The sequence below is a fragment of the Taudactylus pleione genome, unplaced genomic scaffold (assembly GCF_031769625.1).
Source record: "Taudactylus pleione unplaced genomic scaffold, aTauple2 ptg000253l, whole genome shotgun sequence".
Lineage (NCBI taxonomy): Eukaryota > Metazoa > Chordata > Amphibia > Anura > Myobatrachidae > Taudactylus > Taudactylus pleione.
The window spans coordinates 4731574-4758393 of NW_028284655.1; the positions used below are offsets into that span (position 1 = coordinate 4731574).

The 26820-nt window shown below is 45.7% G+C and overlaps 1 long non-coding RNA gene across 1 annotated transcript; it reads right to left on the minus strand.

Moving 5' to 3' along the window:
* Nucleotides 1-1927: 1927 nt before the first annotated feature.
* Nucleotides 1928-26820, minus strand: LOC148515125 (uncharacterized). Its single transcript, XR_015879427.1, has 3 exons — nt 26750-26820; nt 4690-4788; nt 1928-2059 (listed from the first exon to the last, which is right to left on the minus strand). It is a non-coding gene; the product is annotated as an uncharacterized LOC148515125 (long non-coding RNA).

Below are 26820 nucleotides of genomic sequence, written 5' to 3' on the forward strand. Positions count from 1 at the left end.
GTGAGACAGATGTTGGGTGATAAGGTCTGGCTCGCAGTGGGCTTTCCAAAACATCTTTTAGGTGTTTGAAGGGACTGAGATCATGGCTCTGTACAGCTCAATCAAGTTCTTCACATCAAACTCTCCAAACTATTTTTTCTTTGGTCCTCTCTTTGTGCATGGGGCATTGTCATGTAGAAATGGTAAAGGGCCTTACTCCAAACTGTTGCTATAATGATGGAAGCACACAAATCTCATGAATATTATTTTATTCTGTAGAATTATGATTTTCTGTTCTTTGGAATGCAGGGGTCCAGGCCAAACTATGAAAATCAGGTCCAGCCTATTATTCCTCTTCCACCAAATGGTACAGTTGTCAGTACACACTTGGGCAGATAGGGAAGTGTAATTTGTCACTCCAGAGAACGCATGTCCACTATCCCAGAGCAAACTGCAGCGAATGTTTGGCATTGCACACAGTGATCTGAGGTTAGTGTGGCTGCTATAGCCATGGAAAGCCAATCCATGAAGCTTGCAATGAATGTTGCCTACAGAGAGTGTTTAGGATTCTAGTGAGTGATGTGACGGAGGGCAGACCCTATTTTACACACTTTAGCACTCGGTGGTACGTTCTGTGAGAATGTGTGTCCCATCACTTTACAGTTGAGCTGTTGTTGCTCCTTGCATTTTTCACTTCCGAATAACCGTTCTTACACAAACTTATTTGTTAGAAAGATGGCATCCTATGGAAGTCACTGATCTCCTCTATATGACCCGTTCTACTGTGTGACTGGTGTGGCTAAAATGGTCAACACACACGAATTATAAAGGGTGAGAAGATACTTTTGGCCATGTATGATATCTCCGGACCATATTCTACATCTCTCAGCCATTTGTGAAGGGTGTCCATTACCTGTGCTGTCATCTCCAAATCATTAAACAGTTGTCACTTGTCTCTGATCTCCACAGCTATCTATACTGGCACCATGAATCCTCATTTTACCAAGATGCTGCTCCCCATTTACTACCTTATGGGCCAAACAGAAGACCAGAGAGTGAAAACACATTACACAGTGAGCAGATTTGTTCTATATAATAAAGGCCCAAGCTGTAACAGTCATGTTATTTCTGGAAAGGTGGCGCCTCTGCGTACTTTGAGCCATGTCAAGATCTTTGTGTTCATTAAATGCCAAGACGAAGTGCACATGAAAGCCTGAGGACCCCAACACCTTAAAGACAAGGATCACATTTTAGGTTACTGTATATTTTATTGTATTTCAATGTTAGCGCCCAGTAGATTCTCCTCTACTATTTGTCATTTATATGTTTGGCTCAACCCTGGTGGATTGACCTGGTAATGTGAAGACTGCTCTTCATAAACCTTTGTGCCCAAGTAGTTAAACTCTTGTTAATCCCAGAATACTCTGCCTGATTCACTGACAGCATGGTTCGCACAATAGTTTGTATAGATGGGGGTTTCTTCTCATGTACAGTATCTGTAAAGATGATTCAAGCAGTCTCCCGTAATCCTGTGCATGTTTGAAGTGTGGAATGTAGAGAGAATTACTGGTTGTGCCATACTATCCATTATACTTGTTGTATATGTGTTTGAGAAATTTAGAAGAAAAACATTTTAGCACTTAGGTTCCAGATCTTTGGGTGCATGATGTTTTTAAAAAGCGAAAGCTGCTTTTGTGGTCACATATCGATCGTCATTGGGGTTCTCTCTTTTTGTTGAGAGTCAAGGTGGTCAATCAGCGGGCGGGATATGCATCTGTAAGACATTGTGTTTTCACCATCTTTCCTTATGTAAGGATCAAGGTGTGCAAATCCTTGTGAACCAGCATTCCTATAGCTCTGCAGGCAGACGGTGTACAGAAACGCTATCAAATGGAGGAGACAGACCAGTCCAAAAATAACCACAACAATTACGGTATGAGGCTCCCACAGCCCGGGGTCCACAGGCTCTTCCATCTGTCGGTATGTTAGATTTCCCTTGGTTAGATGATTGACAGGTGAGAAAAGCATGATGCCGTGGTGACCAGCCTCAGACCTGCGCATTCATTTCCCTTCATGTATCCTGTGAAAATGACAATGAATCTAAATGGTTATGTAACAGAGACTTATTTTCTATCATTAGAATTCTTATGTATATTTCTGAATAAAAGCCAAAGCTGCTCAGTGTGATTTTGTAATAGTAATTCTGGTCTGTGGTGGTGCAGGCTTGTGTGATGTAACTGTAGATGATGGGTATGCAGTCTAAATCCCGACCGTTGGCATCCTGAATGACAGGCGTTGAAATCCACTGTTGTCATTTTACCTACACCAGGAGCCCAGCATCTCGATTGAAGGTAAGCTGGGTGCGGACAGCCACGGGGGAAGGGGGAGGGGTGTTAGGCTAGGGGCTTCCAGGGGGACTTGGGGTTAGGCTAGGGGAAGGGGGGTTTAGGGTTAGGCACCCGCCCTGGGGGACTTGGGTTTAGGCAGCAGGGAAGTGGGGGGGGTGGGGGTTGGGCATACCTCCCAACATGACCCTCCCCAGGAGGGCCACAATACTCTGGTCCTGGACTTCCCTGGTAAGAGGTGAGGCTGCAGCGCAGTTCACAAATTAAATAGAGGAGCCACACCAACTGTCATTTCACACACTGCCAAACATCACTGGCTGGGACTCACTGGCAGTTGGTGTGACTCCCCTATTTGAATGTTGGACTGTGGTGGAGGCCCCAGAGGCGGGGCTGCAGCAATCATAAATGACCAGGAGGGACACAATGCTCTGGTCCTGGACTTCCCTGGAGAGGGTCATGTTGGGAGGTATGGTTAGGGTTAGGCCAGCGGTAAATTATACTGATCCCAGATGATGGAATTGTTTGATGAGCTCAGATCAAGGTAATAGCCAGACTACTAAAAGGGACCTGACACACAGTGGTGGCTGACCTGTTGTGGATTGCGCTAATATTGGCGAGAATGGAGCCTGTTCATTCACCAGTACTTCATGGATATTGGGTTGTGACAAAGGGGCAGATGTATTAAGCTCTGGAAAGTGATAAATTGGAGAGTGATAGCCAATCAGCTCCCGTCATTTTTCAAACAACCTGTAAAGTGACCCTTAGGAGCTGATTGGTTGGTAGTTTATCACTCTCCAATTTATCACTTTCCAGAGCTTAGTACATCCAGTGAGGTCGCTAATTTCTACCCACAGCACTGATGCCTCCGCTCTGTGCTGGCATTGGGTCTGCACTAATACTGCAGAAAATTAGTATCATGTACAGTAGTGTTTATAGTAGTGCATGGTGCACGTGGGAGCTAATTTTTTTTATTTTTACTTTCATTTTTTTTTCTTTTGCAATTGGCCAAAATTTCCTAAGTAAACTAAATCAACTGTATTCATGTATTCTCCACTATATTATTTTCCATGCTGCAACAGCTTCACTGCAATAAATGTTGGCACCACATGTATAAAATTGAAGTTCCATATAGTTTTACATGCTATTGCCTCTAGTACCATGCGTACACCACAAGGTGGCGCTGTAGTGCTCCAAAAACTTACTATGTGCTGTTTTTGTCTGTTATTTATTCCCCCAATGCCAGGTCACCAGCTTGAATTAAAAATAAATGCATTTTCCATATAATATAGAATTTAGTCATGAGTAAAATTAGAGCTGGTTTGAGGGTGTTCCAGGCAACTAACTTGTGGGGGCTCCTACCAATATGAGATGTTATTAAAAAGTATCCCAGCACCAAAAATGTGTTAAACATACTGTAGTGCCCCCAGTTCACTTTATGCCAGTGTCCCCCACGATGGTGATGTAGCTATATGTTGGGTCTCCCCCAGTGTGTCGGGGTCCCTGGGCCTTGGCAGCCCTGTTAATCCAGCGAGTAAACTGGTGGGATGTATGTACCCATACAAGGGAGTGAGAGTAAGCTACTGCTCAGGCCATCTCTATCTCCTGGGCCCACTTCTCTCACCACCATCTCCCTCCGTCCATATCATTATTCACCTTTATCCCGGTCCTATGTTAGTGTTAGCACTACCTTTAGCATGATATGTAGACAGCCTATATTAGATGCTATCACTGTGGGCTGAATCTCTGTGATAAAATAGCTGCCCTCTGCTTTCAGTTACACTACCTCTGAGATCAAGGGCATTGGGTGTGGGGACAGGTACTGACTGCTCAGGTCCGGGCTTGGTGGAGAGTCAGCTGCTATGGGGGACAAATGTGGTGCTATGCATAGTATTTTTTTTTACTTTTTGTCCTGTAGGGGGTGTGGCCACGCCTCCCAGATTTGGCCCCCACCCCAGTACTCAGGCCCATATCAGCTCTCGGCAACTCTGCCTGAGATAATCAGTGTTTCCACGTCTGGGATGTTTTTCCTGGTGTTCCTGGCCTGATAAGGTCACTTTTTCAGTTTAGAATGTTTGTTTTCTGTAGTTAGATTTGTTGGCTGTCCTGTTATGTTCTTTCCACAGCATTTTAAGTTCAAAATTTGGCAGGGAATTTGACCGGGAAATCTGACAGTTTGAAAGTGGAAACACTGGAGATAATACCCCTGTGTACTTTTATTTCTGTCCAGACTGAAGCAGTGGATGTGAATGGTTGAGCCAAAAATAAACACTAAACCTAAAATTTGTTACCTTATTGTTAATTTATATAACAACCCAAATTTACATGTAAAAGTTCACAAATATTTTTTGAGACATGGAGGTCTTACCTTGATCTCAGAGATGTAAATTTCTGAAGCTGTAACAGATTTGTGTACTATAACAGTTGTAGTTTTCCATTTGAGCGCTGATCTGGCCCCTGTAGCGATCTGCAATATATGTAATGTACTGCACTTAGACAATACAATAAACACTGCCACACTGTGACTGCAAACAGTCCTCTGTTTCCATTTTCCTAACTCTACTAGAAACATGATCCAGCTGTATTGGTCGCTTTTATGACATAAGCTAATACATTCCAGTCCTGTGGCTGTCTCTTATAGAGGAAAATAACACTCAAATCAAGGGTGTATCTATAATGGGTGCAGGGTGTGCGGGGAACATTGGCCCCTGGGTCCAGGGGGGCACCGCACACCCTGCAGCCATAATATTACTTATCTCTGGAGTCCCACATCGGCGTGGGGGTCCGGCACTGTAAAATGGCGGCGGCGGCCATCTTCCTGTTTGCGCATGCGCAGTAGTGGGAAAATGGCCGCCGCGGCCATTTTCACGGTGACCTGTGCATACATTATAGACTCTGGGCACACTCTAGTGCCCAGAGTCTATAACTCCGGCACTGGCCATGCACAGCTCAGTGCGCTGCTGGGTGGAGAGGAGGGGGCCCGTGTCAGAGAGTGCACACGGGCCCACTCCTCTAGAAACGCCCCTGACTCGAATCATACATTATTTGTCATCCAACAAACTATGTTGCAATGCTAGAGGTACAATAGCATGCAGGGAAAATACTGACCGCTTGTACATGTAGCAGGCAAAAACTGGGCAGCTTTGTTTTTACACTGAAGTTAAGAATTAAGCCCAAGAGAAGCCCTGGGCGAGAATTCACATTCCCCCCAACACATACACACACTGCCCCCATAGCCCTACACTCACTCACTGCCCCCATAGCCTTACACTCACTCACTGCCCCATAGCCTTACACTCACTCACTGCCCCATAGCCTTACACTCACTCACTGCCCCATAGCCTTACACTCACTCACTGCCCCCATAGCCTTACAATCACTCACTGCCCCCATAGCCTTACACACACACACTGCCCCATAGCCTTACACTCACTGCCCCATAGTCTTATACTCACTCACTGCCCCCATAGCCTTACACTCACTCACTGCCCCCATAGCCTTACACTCACTCACTGCCCCATAGCCTTACACTCACTCACTGCCCGCATAGCCTTACACACACTCACTCACTGCCCCAATAGCCTTGCACACACTCACTCACTGCCCCCATATCCTTACACACACTTTCTCTCACTGCCCCCATAGCCTCATACGCTGCCCCCATGGCCTCACTGTATAGCAGTGCAACACCATGTCATGCATGGGTAGAGAAGAGACTCAACGGTAGCAGCCTCCCTGGATCCTTTGCAGCCCAGCATATAGCAGCATGTGTTGGGCTAGGCAGGGAGGCTGCTGGCTGTGAGTCTCCTGTCTTCCCCTGCATATGATCCGTGCCTGGAGAGAGAGGAGTGAGATTAATAATGGTGGGACCCAGCCATAGGGTAGCGGTTCCCAGGGAAGGCAGGAGATGGGCAGCGCAGAGGGAGACCATGGGAAGGAAAGTAAAGCGGGCAGAGAAAGGACAGTGACAGCTGCATGTCACTAGTGGGGAGAATGTTATAATGTATTGGAGAATGTGGCTATGACCTGCGATGAGGGTCCTCCTGTCTGCTCCTGGTGCCCGACTCTGCCCAGGTTGCCAGGAGAAGCACATAGCAGTCTGGGATGGAGGCAGGCCAGAGGTGACACCAGCATTGTATTTTTCTGCATTTGTATGTCTTGTGCTAGCTCTGATCTCTATATTGTATACTTCAAGCTTATACCTTACCCTTTATTCTACAATAACCCTGGCATACTAAGGTATAGGGAGTTTATTGTACCTCACATCTCCCTATATTTGTTCGGGCTATCACATACTATATAGCGTGGTTGCACACTACACGATGCCATAATACACATATTTCTACTTCAGGGTCCATAGGGGGTCCACAGGGTTGACCTTGGGGTATAGGTTGGGAACCAAATCCGGGCACCACGCAGTTAAAGCTTTTAGCTCCCAGGATGCACTTGGGTCCACTCTCCCTATAACCCCACCCCCAAGCCAGAGGCACCTCAGTTTAAGTTGGTGCCCGGCCGGAATCGGGTCACCGTTTAGTGCAGTGGGGAGCTGATTAGGAGCCCCTAAGCTTTATTTTTTCTAAAGGACAGAGTTTTTTATTTTTCCTTTGGATTCTTCAGAGCGGCAGCGTCAGACTGTCCATAGGACGTCTAAGCTGCCGCTCCGTCACCCCGCTGGCGCTGAGACGCCAGTACAGATCTGGGGATCTCAGCGGGACCCCAGAGTCTGTACTAGCCGGACTCTGCGGGCGCCCAGGACTGCTGCCGGATCCACGGGGAGCAGGTAAGGCGCGGGTCACCGCTTGCGGTGATCCGCGCATTTGAAATGCAGTCCTGTGCCTCCGGTCTCTGGGGACAGACCAGAGGCGCCGGCAGTGGCGGCGGGCCCCCCATACCCCGTGTGTCCACTAGACCACCAGGGACTTAGTGTTCGGTGCAGGGAGCCGGCGTCCCGGGGGTTAATAGCCGGCCAGGGGAGACAGCCTTCCCTGTTACAGAGGCTCCTCCCCTCAGCTCAGCGCGCCTTTCAGTATCTATAGTCTGGCGTCGCTGAGCTGCTTCCTCCGCGGGCCACGCTTCTTCTGAGGTCTCCAGCGGCCATTTTCTCTGTGGTGCAGCAGAAATCTCTGGAGATGGCAGTGAGTCCAGTCCCCCTGCGTACCTCACCATCAGGTCAGTGTACACAGCGCTGTAGCCTTCCCAGACACTGAATCTGGGCAGTTGAATGCAGTGTAATAGTGCAGTATATTATATGACATGTTTATGTATATATGTATATATCTGCATTGTATGTGACTTATGCTAGTGCTGACTGTACTTTATTCTCTCACCTGTCAGTGTATATCTATCCCTTTCCTTATCTGCCCTAATACAGCTGTACTTGGGGTGGTTCTGAGACCTCACATTTATATACTTGTTAATATTTGTGAGGTTTGTCACATACTGTTGCGTGCTGCACGTTGCCATATTTTGAGTGGAACTGTGTGTTGCATACGCTGAAAATGGGTCCCTGCAGCTAATTTTTAGTTTCAGTCAGGACCAGTATAGCGCTGCTTGATCACAAGGCTTGGTCAGATATGTCTGACCAGGAGATAGAGCGTTATACTGCACCCATTTTTACTATCCTGCAAGCCATGTGCTGCAGGTGTTAGTGCGGAGGATTTAACTCTTAAAGGGTTCTGTATGTGGCGTCATCGGGTGCCGGCCCCTTTCACGACCCCCTTGGGCGGTTTGTTTTCTCGGGATCCTCTTAATTGCGGATCGCCGGGCGGGCCCCATTGTTGTACCTCACTTGGGGTTACTTCACCATACTGCCCTTTTTCATCTCCGGGTATCTCGCAGTTTCTTGCACTCTTCGCCTGTGACACAGACTACCGCTCCCTACAGGGGTTTTTCGAGTATATGAATTCCCCCTGGTGCCACAATAGTCTGTCATGCCCCTTGCAGGGATTACCACAACAGCCACCCTGGGTGGATGTCGTTTTTCTATGAAACGCAAATTGGCGTGGTTGACGCCCTGTGCTTACTTCCCACTTGGCTCTACCGTGAACTGGATACTGTTTTGGGCTCTTTCCCTCTTACACGGGGGGAAGCCTATCTCAAGTATTATTATCCCTGTTTTAGGGCTGGTAGCAGGTCCATTCTGCACCTGTATCATACACCCTCAGTATTACGTGCCTTTTGGGTCCCTGTTGCTGACTAGCGGGTGGATCGCATGGCGGGACTCTGGCTGTTGCCAGATATGAGGTATTACAACAGTGTTTGGTCTCCTGTCCCAAATTCCCTGAGGGTCATCATGAGCCCCTCCTGGGGTGGATGGGCGTGTTACTCGTCGGATTACAGACGTTACTACGCATCCCATTCCTGCGTGGTCGGATTCTTCTGATCCGTAGGTGGTAACTCTGCCTGAAATCAGTATACTCGCTTTCAGGGGTTGTTACCCATCCTACCATGGCGATAGCATGGTTGGTTAATACTATTGCATACTGAGCTGATGCATTTGTAATGTTTTTTACCCTCCAACACGTCTGGGGTTCAAATGTATTTGGTTGCTCACGTAATATATGCAGTTGTCATAGGTGGACATGCCTATATTGGATACCAGCTCCTAATTTTCAGAGTTCCGGCTGCGACGGTATCCTCCGTAATACCCTATGGCTGCGCTCTGGGAATGCAGAGGTGCAGATACCATCTATAGGGTATATCTTGTTGGGTCCTGACCTTGACAGTGGCAGTACAAATTTCCCGCCGTCAGCTATGCTCACTACGGGGCCTCAGACTATTAAGTCTTTTTGTCCTCTGGGTCAGCCTAAAGGTCTGTTTCTTCATAGACTGTCGGCCTTTACAAGGGCCGACATATCCAGTTCCGAGCAGACCTGGACTGCCAGCCGATCCTGCTTCTGAACCTACGGATATATCGTCAGCCTGACGAGACAGGCCTACCACTGGGAGATGGCGATTTCTCAGTTTGCCCGGTACTAGTGTCTAGTTGCCGCGGCTACGTGGGTAGGAGGGTACGCACTCTCTTTGCTCAGGCGGCCTATTTCCATGTGATGGTACGCAGGCCCTTATTCGGAACAGGGCCTTACAAATCCAGAAAGCTATACAGTTGTTGCGGTAAGCGGAGCTAATTGGGCCATCCCCACTTTCTCAGCGAGGGACTGGTTGTTCTGCTTTCTTTCTGGTGCGGTGGCTGAATGGTCCTCTTTGGCCTATTCTCTGTCTCAATTCCCCGAACCAGTTCCTAAAGCTACCTGGGCTCAGGAAGCAATCCCTATGCTCCATCATACTATGTTTGGAACCTGGGGACTTTATGGTATCACTGGATATACAGGACGCGTGCCTACGGGTACTTACAGAGACCTTACCTCAGCATGGACTGAGGTTTGCTGTATCACAGCACTTACGATTTTTCGGGCTCTGCCTGTTGGGACTGCTCTCAGCCCCACAGGGGTTTACCAGCGTTTTGGATTTTCTGACAGTTCTTCTGTTCAGTATATCCCAATGCTCCTGTACCTGGATGGCCTCCTGCTCTTAGCAGGATCACCGGGGTACTTTACAGCCGGGTCTGACTGACTGACAGGGGGGTTGACTGCAGACGTTTAATCAATGGGGAAAAAGTCCTCCCTGCATCCCTCTCTGGGTATTCTTCACCTAGGAGCCCTGCTGGATTCTCAGAATCTGAGAATTCTTCTGGCATAAGACGGCATCTCCACTCTTCCATTAGGAGTACATGGATGTCTGCGCAGTCGACATATGTCTTTACACTCTGGGATGCATGGTCCACTATTCAGTGTCTGCCTTTGGAAGGGTGGAATGGGCTTAGTTCCATTCCAGGCCTTTCCATAATTGGCTTATCTCCAGATGGAACAAGTTATTTCTGTCTGATCACTGTTCAAACGATGATGCTCTCCCCGGAGGCAAGTCGGTCCCTTTTCGGGTGACTATGGCCATCTCGTCCAGGGTATTCTTTGCTAAGGACAGTGTCTGGTTCGCATCCATTTCAGTGCAGTTGGAGGTCTGTCGATTCCACCCTGTCAATTAACTGGTTGGAACTTTAGCCTGTCTTGGGCCTTCACTCTGGCATAACCCTTGTTTCCCGGTGAACCTGAAAAAGTTCAGTCCGACAGGGTCAGAACAGTGGCTTCCTTTTTAGCAATACTGTTCGTTGGGTGGCAATGTCAGGTATGTCATACATTCGGACATTGTCTGAGGGTCTCCTCCCGACCATCTCGACAGTGTTCATTTCAGGTGCTCTCCATTGGTAAGCGGGAGTCCTCAGCCGTCACGACGTGCATCCAGGGGACTAGTCTCTTCCCCAAGAGAGGTTTCATCTCCTGGTGAGCAGGGGGGGGGGGGTCCTCCTGAGGTGACCCTCATGGCCTTCTGACTCTATCACACTATGGTGTTACAGTCCAACTCTGGGGATTCTGAAGCAACCTTCAGTGACTCTTTGTCGGTGAAGTAGTTCTTCCAATTTGCGTACCTGTGTTCTCCGGTCTCCATTCTTCCTCGAGGGAAGTGTTTCAATCGAGACGGAGATGCTTTCCTGCTGGTGGCTCCTGATTGCCCCAGATGTCAGGGGTACTTGGTTTTTCGGAGTCTCTCCATCGATACTCCATTCCTGATGCTTCACTGCCCAGACCTGTTGTCTCAGGGTCCTGGGGTTTGTCTTGGACCTGGGTCGTTTGTCTTTGACTGCGTCCCTACAGTGGTCTTACGGCTTCCCTGGCTTTGTCATCGTTGGAATGATTAGAGCACATGGATCAGTTTTTGCTGGGACCTACCACAAACTGTGGCAGCCATAATTCTTATGGTATTATACCTGTCGATATGATCCTCTGGTGTCCAGGATTTCCAGATATTCTGGCATTCCTTCCGGCTGGCTTGGGTTTCACCCTCGGCCTGGCCTTCCTGACAGTGCGGATCTCTACACTGTCAGTATGATTAAGATATGGAATTGCTCCGCTCTGGTATCCAGTTCATCCTTTGGAGTGTTTTCTGGATTATGCCTCCATTTGTCCTCCCTAGGGACTCCGTGGGAGTTAGTAGTGGTTCTTCGTTGACTCCGGGGAAAGTTAATGGAACCGCTGGTTGTGATTGCCATTACATGGTCTATTGCTTTGGCTTTCTCTCTTTCTCTCAGGGAGTTTATATCACCCAGGTGAGTGTCGGAATTGGGAGCCTTCTCATGTGGCTCCCTCTTCTGGAGGGCATCTTGTCAGGGTGTGAGTTGCTCTCACCCTGTGTTTCTTCTTAGTGATTTTTAGGTTCCATATTATTCTGGAACTTATGGTGAGGCCATTCAGTCCCCGGTCTTATCGGCTGGTGTGGCCTCATTGACTGTGGTCCGGCCTCTGTGGATTTATGTGATCCGTTCAAGTTCCTGACGGAAATCGGACTCCTTATTGGTGGTCTGAGATTTCTGGTTTTAACAGGAAAGGATGGCCGGCCTATGGCCAAATGTTGGCTGGACGGCCTCGTATGTCTTCTTCAGGGGCCTACCCATGGGTAGGCCTTTCTGTTGTTGATGCTTGTTTTTTCTCGGGCCATGTAACCCTCGTGGGTGGCTCGCTGTGGCGCCTTGGCTGTTTTGCCTTGCTAGATGGCCACGTGGTCTTCTGCCCACACCTTTTTAAGGTTCTAGGCATTGGTTTCCTTTGCCTCTCCGGATGCTTCCTTTTTGGCGGCGGATTCTCCTCTCAGCACAGGAGCGTCCCCTCCCTTGGTTGAACTGCTTTGGGACATCCCCAAGGTCAACCCTGTGGACCCCCTATGGACCCTGAAGTAGAAAACAAGAGATATGGTAAGAACTTACCTTTGTTATCTCTGTTTCTACGAAGTCCATAGGGTCCACAGGGCGCCCGCCCTGACGCACCTGGCTTCAAATGGGCTGTGTGGCTGGTCACCGGTTTTCCGTCTCCCATTTCTGTGAGTATGGTTATCGAGTGTTCCAGTTTTCTCTCTCTTTTTTTCTCCTCCTCCGGCCTTTGGCTACTTACAAACTGAGGTGCCTCTGGCTTGGGGGTGGGGTTATAGGGAGAGTGGACCCAAGTGCATCCTGGGAGCTAAAAGCTTTAACTGCGTGGTGCCCGGATTTGGTTCCCAACCTATACCCCAAGGTCAACCCTGTGGACCCTATGGACTTCGTAGAAACAGAGATAACAAAGGTAAGTTCTTACCATATCTCTTGTTATTTGGGTTTCTCACTGCACTGTGTCAGATTGTGTATTTTATTATTCTTGCGGCTATATCTGGCAGAGGAAAGAATATAGACAATGGAAAGACAAAGAATTGTATATTGTGGTGCGCAAAAAAATGTAAATAAAATATAGCTTTTATTATTTATATATTAAAATATCATCTAAGAAAGACTGCAAAATCATATTAAAAAATAAATGATATCAAATAAAGAAAGAAATAGTGGTTTAAAAAAAAATGCTGTGGGCAGGGATGCCACTGTCTGTCTCACTAATTATATATTGTATCCAATATTAATAAAGCACCTTCTAATAGGGATGATGTATGTTACAGAGGATGTTTACAATGTAATCTTCTATCCACTGATGCGGAGATACTATTAAGGTAAATAGAAATTAAATTACCAATGTAGGTTTATGAATAACATCTCTATTTATCCCAGATTTATATTACACCTTCTAGTAGGGATGACATATGTTACAGAGAAGATACCCAATGTAACCTTTTATCTACTAATGCTGAGGTGCTGTCAAGGTGGATGGTAATTAAATTACCAGCATGGGATTTTACATGGCAAATCTCTGTGACTAAATCAATTTGATTAATTATGGTATAGATATTACAATTATAAATGGGTCACACTCCAAATAATATATCATATGTAATGCATTGCCAAAACCCAGCACTCATGTAATTGTAATGTCAGATTCCTTATGATTATTATAGCACTGCAATCTGTGCTATTAAACAGTGGACAGCTATCCTCTGTCTGCAATCACATCTCCTTCACACTGTGTGTACTCCACTAATCCTCCTCAGGCTTGATAACCACCGTCAGTGTGGGTACAAACTTACAGTCCTATTAACACATTTGTAAGGACACAGCATGGGATTTTATATGGTATCACTGACAGTCTGCTGCCAGTTTACATGCGGGCTCGCAGACCCGTTCTGCACATGCGCAGAACAGGTCTGGTGCCTGCGCAGATTCTCGAACATCGTGCACTGCTGAAATAGGCCCTTACTGCGAAACCTCGGATGTCATCCTTTCGGTCCTTTCATCCTCAAGTAAAAAGTTAAAGGTCAGTCCTTTCCAAGGCATCAGGCATCAACTAAGGCCTCCAAGCATAGGACCAAACAGACCTGTGCTACTAGACGTCCACCTACCAAATCTGAGGACAAGCCTTAAGTTTGACGGGACAGGGGCCACTTCCTGGGGGCTCCCAGGGTGGGAGGCCGACTCCTTCAATTCACCCAGTTTTGGCATCAGGCTCAATCAGACGCCTGGGTAAGAGAAGTGGTCGCCCACGGATATGCCCTATACTTCCTCAGTTGACCCCCCCCAGGAGTTCTTTTGCACAGGACCTCTATCAGACCCAAGTGAGGCCCTGCTGCTAAAAAAAAGCCATTCAGTCCTTACTGATTTCAGGAGTAATAATTCCGGTCCCCTCCTCACAACGAGGCAAGGGCTATTATTCTACCTTTTCTTAGTTCAGAAGCCCAACGGGTCTCATCAGTCTAGCCTCAACCTCAAATCTCTGAACAAGTTTATCAGGGTGCCCAGGTTTTGTATGTAAACCCTCCGCTCTATCATCCTAACTATGGAGCCTGGAGATTTTATGCTGTGTCTTGACATTCAAGACGCCTACCTACATGTACCTATAGCGTCTTCTCATCAACAATATCTCAAGTTGCTATACTACAGCAGCATTACCAATTTCAGGCTCTGCTGTTTGGCTTTGGCCCCTCAGGTTTTTATCAAGATCATGGCAGTTATGGCGGCCTGTCTTCGTCATCAAGGGATCAGACTACTCCCATACTAGGATGATCTCTTGCTGTTGGCCAGCTCCCCAGAAAGTCTTCACCACCATCTGCAGGTAACCATTGCCTTTGTACAAATGCTCGGTTGGCTGATCAACTGGAAAAATGTTCCCTGACACCTTCTCAAAGAATGGTACATTTGGGAGCCATCCTGGACTCCCAGATTCAGAAGAAGCTGGAAATCAATTTACCAGCGAAACGCGTTAAGCCTCTCCACAATCGCTACAACTTTTGGGGAACCATTGTATTCATCTATCTTGGACATTTGGACACATTGTTTGCTGTTGGGACATCCGCACCTATTTCATAGGATATACAGCTACAAGTGGATTCGATCCAGTCTATACTCTGTGACAATACCAACAGGATTTGGACACATGATAAACTCATCTGGACTGAGAATAAATTGACATTCCACTTGGTAAATATTTGCTGTACCATACACATGGAAGTAATATCTTGTCCTACAGCTAGCGTCTATCCATATGGACTAATCAGTTCCCCTAGTAGCGACTGCGTATGTTATAATTACATAGCACTTTGTTTGTGCATTTTTAATATTTTTTATTTCATTATTTTGATCTAATCATATGCATTAAATGTGATATTAATGAACACACATCCGTATCTGAGTTTTAAATACAACTGTGTATAGCGCTGTTATCAACTATTTGCCTTTGTACATTTGGGAGCCATCCTGGACTCCCAGATTCAGAGAATCTTCCTAACAGCAGACAAGATCTGAATACTACAGCTTTCAGTGTGCAGACTGCTCCGCAGTTGCCGAGTGTCAATTCACTCTGCAATGCAGACCTTGGGATCAATGGTGTCCACCTTCGACATGGTGGAGTTCGCTCAGTTCCACTCCAGGCCCCTACAACACCTGATCCTCTCCAGGTCGAACAGACTACCCCATCTGCTCAGATCCCAGATGATGGGCCTCCACCGTGAGGTTTGCCTGGCCCTATCCTGGTGGCTACAGACATCCCATTTAGACATGGGTCACCCCTTTTGAATCCCAGACTGGGCTCTCCTCACCATGGACGCAAGCCTCCGAGGGTGGGGTGCAGTGACTGGCCAGCACGCCTTCCAAGGCCGCTGGACCCCAGACAAGGCAGTTTTACCAATTAATGTCAGAATTTATAACAGAATATGACATACATATATCTAATGGTGTGCTCCTAGAAACTATGACCCTCAAGTTTTTAAGGTTTCTAGAATACAGTACTTGCCTTTTTGCAGGCTGGATTGGATCTAGGTCTCCGCCTAGCATTTCTGAAAGTACACTTCTCTGCTTTGTCCATCTAGTTCCAGCGCCGAATTGCTCCTCTACCGGATGTTCACACATTCCTGTGTGTTCTATGTATACAACCTTCCTTTGTCCCTCCTGTGGTTCCATGGGATTTGTCAGTGGTGCTCCACACACTTCAGGAACCTCCATTAAAACCCTGGAATCAGTGGATGTCGAGTGGCTCGCTATAGCAGCTGCCCGTAGGGTATTGGATTTAGAGGCGCTTTCATATCGCTCCCCCTTTTTAATCTTTCATCAGGAAGTCCAGGTGCGTTCTTGGAACGCACCTGGACTTCCTTCCCAAGGTGGTTTCTTGTTTCCACCTTAATGAAGAAATTGTGGTTCTGGCCTTTCAATCACCAGACCTCGCGGCAGGTGAGGCCTATTTGGATGTGGTCTGTGCTCTGAAGATCTACGTGGACCGTACTACTACCATAAGGAAATCGGACTCTTTCTTTGTCCTATATGGATTCCACAAGAAGGGATGGCCAGCTAACAAACAGAATCTGGCCAGATGGATTTGCATGACAATCTCACAGGTTTACACAGAGTCCGGCCTTCCTGTGCTGGCTACAGTATCTGCTCATTGTACTCTCTCTGTGGGTCCCTTGTGGGCAGCCCGGTGTGGTGCTTCAGCTGAACAGCTATGCAAGGCGGCCACCTGGTCTTCTGTCCACACCTTTCTTAGGTTTTATGCCATTGATACATTTGCTTCTCAGGAGAACCTACACCCGAAGGAAGCATCCTATCAACTCAGGAGCATCTTTCCCCCAATATTCCTGCTTCCTCGAATTATTTGAAAGTTCATGCAGGAAGGGGGCACAGTCCTGTTGATAGCTCCGGCTTGGCCCAGATGCCATTGGTACTCTGATCTTCAAAGTCTCTCCATAGATGTTCCTCTTCAACTCCCTCTACGAGTAGACCTGTTGTCTCCAGGTCCATGTCTACATCCGGACCTAGGCCATCTGTCTTTAATGGCTTGGGTCTTGAGACATCCCTAAGGGAGGCTAATTGATTTTCCAGCTCTGTGGTCCAGACCATGCTCAAAGCCCGTAAAGCGGCCTCAGCCAGGATTTATCACCGAATATGGCATACATATTTCCAATGGTGTGCTCCAAGAAACTATGACCCTCAAGTTTTTAAGGTGTATAGAATTCTTGCCTTTCTTCAGGCTGGATTGGATCTAGGTGTTATGATTCCTGGAGGGAATCGACGGTATGATGTAGAGCCAACTGATGACAGCCTTGAGGGCTGGAATGTATAGTACTAGTCGAGGCCAAGGGTTAAGAATTTGGTTGCAGCCGTTGGGCTGTCGATGCTGCCTTGGGACTGGTTTGTTTTGACTAGTTGTGCCGAGGGCAAAAGGTGTGATGCAGGAGCAGCCTTGAGGGCTGGTTGTGGCCTTTTATAGTCGTGGCCAAGGGACTGATGGTGTGAAGCAGCCTTTGGGCTGTTGGAGCAGCCTTGGGGGCTGATAGTGACCTGGGGCCCCAGGACCGTTGCAGCCTTTGGGCTGATGAGACCCAGGTGAGGTATGCAATAATAACGTGGGGCTGCTACCAGCGCCACCGGGATGACACTGGCGACAATGTGCTAGGTTGCGTACCAGGAATGCAGAGTAGCTACCAGTGCTGCCGGGATGATGGTGTGCGATGGTGCGCACCTGGAACGCTAAACTGCGATTGGTGCCGCCGTGTTGACACAAGCCACCGGATGGTGACAGGCTTCTGAGGTAGGAAGCGCTCCGTGCTGCCCAGATGGTACAAGCAGCACGTGTGGACGAGATGTAGGTGGAGCCGCCTGGATGGAATAAATGGCACACACGAAATACCGCTAGACTGACTCAGGAACTCGACTGACATGCAGGAGACAGGAACCGGAAATACGAAAAACTTCTATCACCGGCATGGATTGCAGGGCTGGCTGGAATTTAACAGGAACAAGGCTCAACCAGAGCAAGTCTCCCTTAATGATAGACCAGTGTGCAGACAGGAGAATCAATCAGCATGCACCTGACACTGCACACAGGCAGTAATTAATGCAGTGCATCAGGCTGGAAGCTGCAGATCCTGACTGTACCTCCCCTTGACGAGGGGTTAAGGAACCCCTAGCTGCAAGTTTTTCCGGAAAATCTTGAAAACATTTTCTTACTAAAGCAGGAGCATTCAATAATCTCATAGGCACCCAGGAGCATTCTTCTTGCCCATACCCCTTCCAATGGACCAAGAACTGAAGGGCTCCTTGTGAGAATCTGGAGTCCAGAACTTTCTCCACCACAAACTCTCAATGTCCTTGGACAAGGACGGGTGGAGGTTTTGCTGGCCATCCTGAGGGAAGAGGAGACCGGCTTGAGTAAGGAGCAATGAAACGTATTGTTAATCCTCAGATTAGCAGGCAGCTTCAGACGGAAGGCCACAGGATTGATACGAGAGATAATCCTAAATGGTCCAATGAATCTGGGATCTAACTTCTGTGATCGTTGACGGATATTAATATTCTTGGAAGACAGCCACACCAAATCACCCACTTTGAAATTGCATTGTCGTCGATGTTTATCCGCCCAGATTTTGGCACGACCGGATGCTTTCATCAGACTTTGGCGAACTTTCTTCCAAACAGACCATAGCCTTGCCACTGATGTGGAGGATGGAATACCAGCTGAAACTGCCTAAATGAGTTTGCTCTAGGGTGCAGGCCAGAGTTGCAGAAATAAAGGTGAAACCAATGAAGAGGAGTGACAAGAAATATTAAATGCAAATTCCGTAATGGGAAGAAGAGAGACAGCCAGTCGTTCTGGTACTTGGAAATGAAGTATCGGAGCTACTGCTCCAATGACTGTTTCATCCATTCTGTCTGCCCGTTTGACTGTGGATGGTACCCAGAATATAGGCTGATGTTGATACCCAGGGCCGAGCAGAAGTTCTTCCAAAACCGCGCAACAAACTGTGTCCCTCAGTCGGAAACAATATCCATCGGTAAGCCATGAAGTCTGAATATGTGGAGTACAAATAGTGAGGACAACTCTTTAGCAGAAGGCAGTTTGGTGAGTGGAACAAAGTGTACCATTTTACTAAAACTGTCAACAACCGTCCATATGACAGAGCAGTGGGAAGAAGATGGTAAGTCCATGATGAAGTCCATGGCAATATGGGCCCATGGTCTAGAGGGCATAGGAAGAGAAAGCAGGAGTCTGAATAGAGCTGTGCGAGGAGACTTGTTGCGAGCACAGACATCACAAGCCAATACAAATTCCTGAATATCTTGACCCATAGATTGCCACCAGACAGACGAGACAGTAATTCGGTGGTTTTAGCAATGCCTGGGTCAACAGATGCCTTGGAAGAATGAAAGTCCAATAGCACCAATTTCCGAAATCTCTCTGGCACTAACAAGACCCCTGGTGGCATTTCTGCAGGAGCTTCCGATTGGCAGGAACAAATAAGATCCGCAAGATCTCTGGTCACAGCTAAATGGTTATTAGAGGTAGGGATGATGGTCTCCCCCAGTATGGTGATTGGTTGAGCTGGTTGAAAACTGCAGGCCGGAATGAGATGATATAATTAAAACGGGTATAAAATAATGCCCACCGAGCCTGTCTGGCATTCAACCTCTTGGCAGTCTCAATGTAACAAAGATTTTGTGATTGGTGAGCACTGTGATGACATGATTGGCTCCTTCCAGCCAGTGTCTCCAAACCTCAAATGCCCACTTGATGGCCAACAGTTCACGATTCCCTACGTCCTAATTCCTTTTTGCTGAGGCAAATTTCCGGGAGAAATAAGCACAGGGCTGGTGTTTGCCATTCAAAGGATCCTTCTGAGACAATATGGCCCCCACGCCAACCTCTGAGGCATCTACTTCAACAATAAATGGAAGGTCAGTATTGGGATGCTGAAGAACCGGAGCAGAAGTAAAGGCAATCTTTAAGGAGTCAAAGGCTTGAAGAGCTTTGGCCGGCCAGTTGGTCACATCAGCTCCTTTCTTGGTGAGCTCCACAATAGGTGTGACTATGGATGAGTAGGAATTGATAAATCTCCTGTAATTGGTGAAGCCAAGGAAGCGCTGAATTGCTTTTAGATTGGTAGGCTGAACCCAATCTAAGATGGCTTTAACCTTGCTCGGATCCATCGAGAATCCTTGAGAGGAGATGATGTACCCTAGGAATGACACCTCTTGAATTACAAATTTGCATTTTTATGGTTTTGCATCTAAATGGTTCTCCAGGAGTTTTAGCAGCACCAGTCTCACATGCTTGCGGTGTTCCTCAAGGGAGCTGGAATAAATTAGAATATCATCGAGGTAGACAACCGCAAACACCCTGAGATGTTCCCTCAACACATAATTAATGAAGTCCTGGAAGACAGCTGGGGCATTAGACAGGCCGAACAGCATCATGAGGTATTCATAATGGCCGAAATGGGTGTTAAAGGCCGTTTTCCATCCGTCACCCTCTCTAATGCGGACCAGATTATATGCACCTCCGAGATCTATTTTGGAGAAGAGGCCCTCCGAAGTTGATCAAACAATACTGAATCCAGGGCAAAGGATAGGAGTTTTTAACCGTGATGTTGTTCAATCCACGAAAATCAATGCACGGCTGAAGTAGCCTGCTAGGACAGGCGATTTGGAAGGTCGTATAAATCCTTTCTCCAAAGCGTCCTGAATATTATCTTCCATAGCCTTGCTTTCAGGAAGGGATAGAGCATAGAGTCTGCCTTTGGGAAGCTTAGCACCAGGAAGGAGATCAATTGCACAGTCATAGGAGTGGTGTGGTGGAAGGGTATCTGCCTTTTCTAAAAAAAAAAAAAAAAAAAAGACCTCAGCCAAGTCCTGGTAAGGAGCCGGAATTCTGGAAACCGATTCGGACTGGATGGCAGCAGCCAGGCGGACAGGAAGTGTGATGCAGGTAGAGGAACAGGAATCACTCCACTGAAGAATTTCTCCAGTTTGCCAATCAATGACGGGGTTATGTCTTCTGAGCCAAGGAAGACCCAAAACCAATGGAGCCAGCAGACAGTGAAGCAACAAGAACGTGATCTCCTCGGAATGTAGAGTCCCGATGGATAGCTGGACAGGAGATGTCTGAGAGACAACGACAACTCTGGAACGTTCCTCTCCATTAAGTCCAACTACAGAGAGAGGTCGTATTAAGGGTCGGAGCCAGGCCCAATGATTTGAAGAAGGAGATGTCCATAAAATTTCCTGCCGCTCCGCTATCCAAGAATGCTGGAACAGAAACTGGACAAGGGAGGGTTAGGTTTAGTTAGAATATTTACCGATCGGGATTTTCACTCCTATCCGTGTTGCAGTGTCGGGATTTGAACTGCCGGTCATAGGTCCGGCGGTCATTCATACCGATCCCTTAGTAAAGTGTGACTATTTTTTTTTTTTTTTTTTAGAAAGGAAACAAATTAAAAGTATGTCTGTGTGGTACAGTGCTATCAGTCTCCTAGGTAACAAATGCACTGTTCAGGTGGATTCAAATAGACATGTAACCACTTATCCAGAAACAATCTATATCATAATCGTGCTCACATAGGGACCAGGGCACAGGTACGCCCTAATGTCGGATGACATCTCACAAGACATGGCAGCACAGTGTTGCACTCTATTTCACTATACGGTCTAATTATCTCTGCACACGGGGGTGCTGAGGATAGAGCACTGGAGTGAGTTGTAGAATATATAATACATCATCAATTTCTATTTGGCATAATATATATATAATAGGTAAGTGCGGTAACTGAGTTGGGTGGATGGTGATGTGATATAGTAGGTAATGGGTGAAATATGAGATTGAGGGGAATGATGACATGAAAATAGTGGTAGACACGCTCCTCCATGCAGAGTATTGCTTTTCCAGATTTCCTTGGGTGCACAAACCATGATGAAATGTTCTGCGCACCCCAAAAAGCTCTACACAGTTTAAACAACAAGAAAATAATTATTCTGCTCCATGAGAATACAGGTTGAGTCTCCCAAATCCAAAATGCTTGGGACCAGGGGTACTTTGGATATCGGAATATTCCGTATTTTGGAATATTTGCATTCTATAATGAGATATCTTGAGAATGGGACCCAAATCTAAACAGAATGCATTCATGTTTATATATACCTTATACACACAGGCCCTGATTCAGAGACGGATGCTCTGAAAGAGCACTCGCTCTGAATCTGGGCGTTTTTTGTTTTTTTTGTGTGGCCTTCTGGCCACTCGCCTAGCTGTGGGTGACCACCCACAGCTATTGCGAGCGGCCAGGATGATGGTCGCGATGGTCAAGTCCATCGGACTTGCGACGAGACCCCTGTGGTAGGGTCTTGTGGCCGCAAGCCCCAGAGAGCTTCTGGCTCTAATAGAGTCGGAAGCTCTCTCACTGCCATCACTGGTGATGTCAGTGGGGCCGCCCAAAAACGGCAGGTGTTCGCTTGGGAACGCCTCAGTTTGTGAAGCCACCCCCGCCACATTTACAAAACGGGGCGAGCTGTCAATCAACATCGACAGCCGCCCCTTTTGTAGTGAGCCACGGAGCGAGAAATTTTACATCCGTTACATAAGCACTTGCGAGTGGATCTGAATCAGGCCCACAGCCTGCAGGTAATTTTATTCAATATTTTCAATAAATTTGGGGCTCCTACAAAATTTGTGTACACACATGAAATTAATTTGTTTCATATACACATTGTGCACAAAGCTTGAAGGTAATTTTATACAATATTTTAATAATTTTGTGCCTTAAACAAAGTTTGTGTACATTGAACCATCAAAAGCAAAGAATTCACTCTGTCATGCTAAAAAAAAAAAAATATCCGTATTTCGGAATATTTGGATACGGGAGACTCAACCTGTATTATATACACAGAAGTAATCACCAAGTGCTTCCTCACAAAGTCGCTTGGCGGACCACAAAAACGAAACATTTAAAGAAGTGTGCTGGGGGACAATATGAGAGAAGACAGTGGCAAGTCTAAGTGGAATTTAGCATACTTAGGGGGAATATTTAATAATTAACTATATTCTTGTTAGCACTCGTTACAAAATTGTGCTCCAACCAGTCAGCTCCTAACTGTAATTTTTTTTAATTATAATTTCTTTAATTCATCAGAGCAATAATATATTACACATCATAAACCTCCCCAAAAAATATAAAATAAATAATAAATAGAATAAATATCTATTAAGGGGATAGATATAACAGTAATACATTGTATTAAACAGAAAAATATTTCCATCACCTTACAAGAGCAAAAAATGGCACATTGTATCCAGAGTAATCTAAACATGGCAGGTACCTCCTATTGAGCGAAAAATTTTCAAATAAAATAAACAAAACAGGGAAAAGGGACCCAAATATAAACAGAGCCCATCTGTATCAGAGAAACGGGTGGATTATGCAGTAAGATCCGGGTGTCATACCAAGAAGTACTACGAATGCACAAATGTATTTGGCATTTTAGGGCCAACGTAAAGGCGTCTATAGAACCCTCCCACAGCTGGAAAAAGAAAGCCGTTTTAGTTTCTTTATGCAGAGTGGTCTCTAACCAATCCATTTGGAAGGCAGAAAATTATTTAGTCCGGAATAAAGAAACCGATGGGGTATCTGCATGGGACCACATCTGTAGTATACATTTATGGACCACCGCTGATATAACCAATAATAATTTTTTATTTTCCCCTCTGCCTGAGACAGGCGGTGATCTAATACCCAACATTGCCCACTCCACCCATAGCGGAAGATAATTACCTAGATACAGGGACGCAAATCCATTAAGCGATTACCAAAATCCACGTATAAAGGGCAAGCCCACATGCAATGTATAGAAGTTGCCTCGGAAGCCCCACACTTAGGATAAACACTAGTATCTGACAATCCCATCAGGAACCTGCGGTGGGGGGAAATATATAAATTGTGATAGATGTTATAAAACATTTCTCTGTACATGCTGGATGAGAGCACTGATTGAGAATAAAGGAATAAGCTTTCCATGGTAATATGGGGGAATACAGCGCACCAAGAAGACAACCCTGTAGATATTTTAGTATGACTAAGGGAGTCTGAAGGATTTTATAATGAAGAGAAATTGCTCCCCGTCCCCCCCATAGGTCTAGCTAAGAACAGATCAAAGGAGTTGGACCAGTCTTCTAAGGAAAGAGTCCGTATCATGGAACTCACATAGTGTTGCGCATAATATAGCACCAGAGAGTGGGATTGAGGTGATACATATGTATCCACTAAACATTGGTGTCAACCAATGCTCGGACCTAAGGAATCTCCCTGTCAGGCTGTGATGAGATAGGCACAGAGGCCTCCCCATTTTGAAACTCTGGATTCAGGGGCGTCTTTAGAGAGGAGGGGGCCTGCGTGCATTCCTCGTTACGGGCCCCCTCCTCTCAGAATCAATAGAGTCACAGCACATGCGCAAAACACCGGAAAAATGGCCACGGCTGACATTTTCCTGCATTTGAGCAGCACTGGGAGACCCGTCGCGGGACCTCGGAGAGGTAAGTTTTACATAATATGGGTGCAGGGTGTGTGGTGCGGGTTCCCCCTGGATCTGGGGGACTGTGTGCACTGCACACCCTGCACACATTATAGATACGCCCCTGTCAGGATTTAAAAGTAATGGGAGAAATAGAGAATGGTGACAATTTAGATTCCTTTGTTTTCTCGTAAAGAGACAAACTCGCCACGCAACCATCAGCAGGGGGTTCCTAATAATATCCTCAGATATTTCTTAGTGCTAAACAGATAGAAAAGACTGATCCAGCTTTGAATCAGTATATAGGTCCGTCCTATGCATTCAGTCCCGTATGTATCTTAAAACTCCAGCATGGCTATATAATTTAAAATTAGGTTATCCCCTCCATTAGCCCGGGTTTGTTGGAGCTTCAGCAAGCCAATTCGAGGACATTTATTTTTCCAAATACAGACCCGAAATATTTTATACAAAAACTTCTCATGCGCCTTTGATACCAAAATTGGTAACATCTGTAAGCAGTAGAGGAGTTTAGGGAAGGAGATCATTTCTAATAAATGGATGCTACCTAAACAAGACAACATAAGGTGACACCACCGGGACAGTTCACCCACTACCTCTCGAATAAGCGATCTCATATTAAGATCATATAAGTCCTCAATATGACGTGGTCATTCAATTCCCAGTTATCTAAGCAAAGTAGTAGCCCACACAACAGGATGAGAGTCACCCCAGTGTGGCCTCACTGTGGATCCTAAACTGTCATTTTTCAAACACATGACAGGAGCTGATTGGTTGAAGCACCACTTAAGATTAGTAACGAGTGATAGCAAGAACATCACTTGTTATTAAATATTAGACAGAAAACACTAATTCCCAACTATTCTGGATCATAGATCCCATTGCTGTAAACAGACTTGGTCAATGAAAGATAATAACTGGTATTCTCTGCTTTGCTAGTGGATCTTTTTGTCCTTTATTAAAATAATTTTAATTACCCTCTCTCTGAGTGACAATTAATATTAGAGAAGACAGGAAATACTCCACCACAATTTACTTAATAAAACTGCATGGAAGGTGAAGGTACATCTGTGAGCTGTTACAGAAAACAATAATAATAATCTCGTTCCATTTTCCTGACATATTTGCAATGTGGGACCTCCGTCACAGGGTGGGAATGTATGTATATGTAATATACAGTATATATATATATAATATAATATATATAAAATGTAAAAAAATGGGGTGCACTCACCAGTCTTCAAACAAATCTCTTTATTAAGTTTCACAGCATGGCATGGTTACAGCATATCCATATCTACGTTTCGGTCCCAACCCTGGACCTTTGTAAATATATATATATATATATATATATATATGTATATATAGTGTCACCGTATATGTATGTATGTATGTACAGTATGTATGTCTATATGTATATACATACACAATAATATAGTAGTTATTATATAAGGCATTATAATGTACTGCTAAACTAGTCATCTCCCCAGCAATATAACATGACATTTTTGCGATATTCTGTAATGCGAAGAATGTTCTGTAAAAAGATGAATTCTGGGAAATTGAAGGAACTAATTAAGTGTGACTGCTTTCCACAGATAACAATGTTTTGTTTGGGTTTTCACTTATATGTGTTCTGAGGCGAGAGAATGATGGATACACAGTCATCACTTACAGCTATTATATGTCTGACAGCTATCTTATTACTTATACATATATTTAATATCTATAATCACAGAGTCACAAGCTGGTGACCCTTAAAGGGCTTGTCCATTTTCAATCATTAGACAATGCTGACCCCATCTGTCCCGTTACCCAAAGCTGGGAATTCATCTCATCACTGTCTGTCTACATGAAACAAGAAGGGGTATTTCAATAAGGGGGTCCCCCGCCCCCTATTTGCTACACATAAAGAATGAGTTTTCTACATATGGACATCCCCTTTAAGAAATGTGTCTCAAGAGAAACCTACAGAATGTGACATAATTGTCATTAACAGATGAATAAAGCATACATCTCCTGCTGTACTGTACAGTGATTGGTACATACATGACAGCATAACAATTACATCACATTCATATGTACAGGACTTAGAGACAGCATAGCAATGAGAACCCTGCACACAATAGTATAAGATCTAGTTAAAGTGTACGCAACACCAGCATAGTGGAGTGGTATCAGTTCACTAGAAACTAGTGACATCGGTGAGGCATGAGGCATGTAGTGCCTCTAGAATATTGTTTTCTGTTGGTTATTTTTGTGAATTAAACATGCTGATTATTGTTCCGGCTTACAAAATGGGCACCTAAATGACTAAAGAACAACTGGCATCCATTATGGTACAGTTATTTTTTGTCAACTACAAGGGGTCAGCTCAGGTCAATCAACATCATATCTTACCTGATGGAAGAGCGTGCGGTTTACAATGACCTGACAGAGGTTGTGTGAGTGAGGGGGTAGTTAATGTATTTTTATATATATAATATATATATATATATATATATATATATATACACGTATAGTGTTAAAAAAAAAATTACAAGTACAATTAGATTTTATGCATTTGTAAAAAAAAATGTCATTTACGATTAGCTAATATGAATGGTGATATCTGGCTTGTTACCTGTGTGATGTGTCACCGCTGGATCCTTCAGCGCTGAGTGAATGTAAGGGGGAAATTCTGTTGCATTCTCA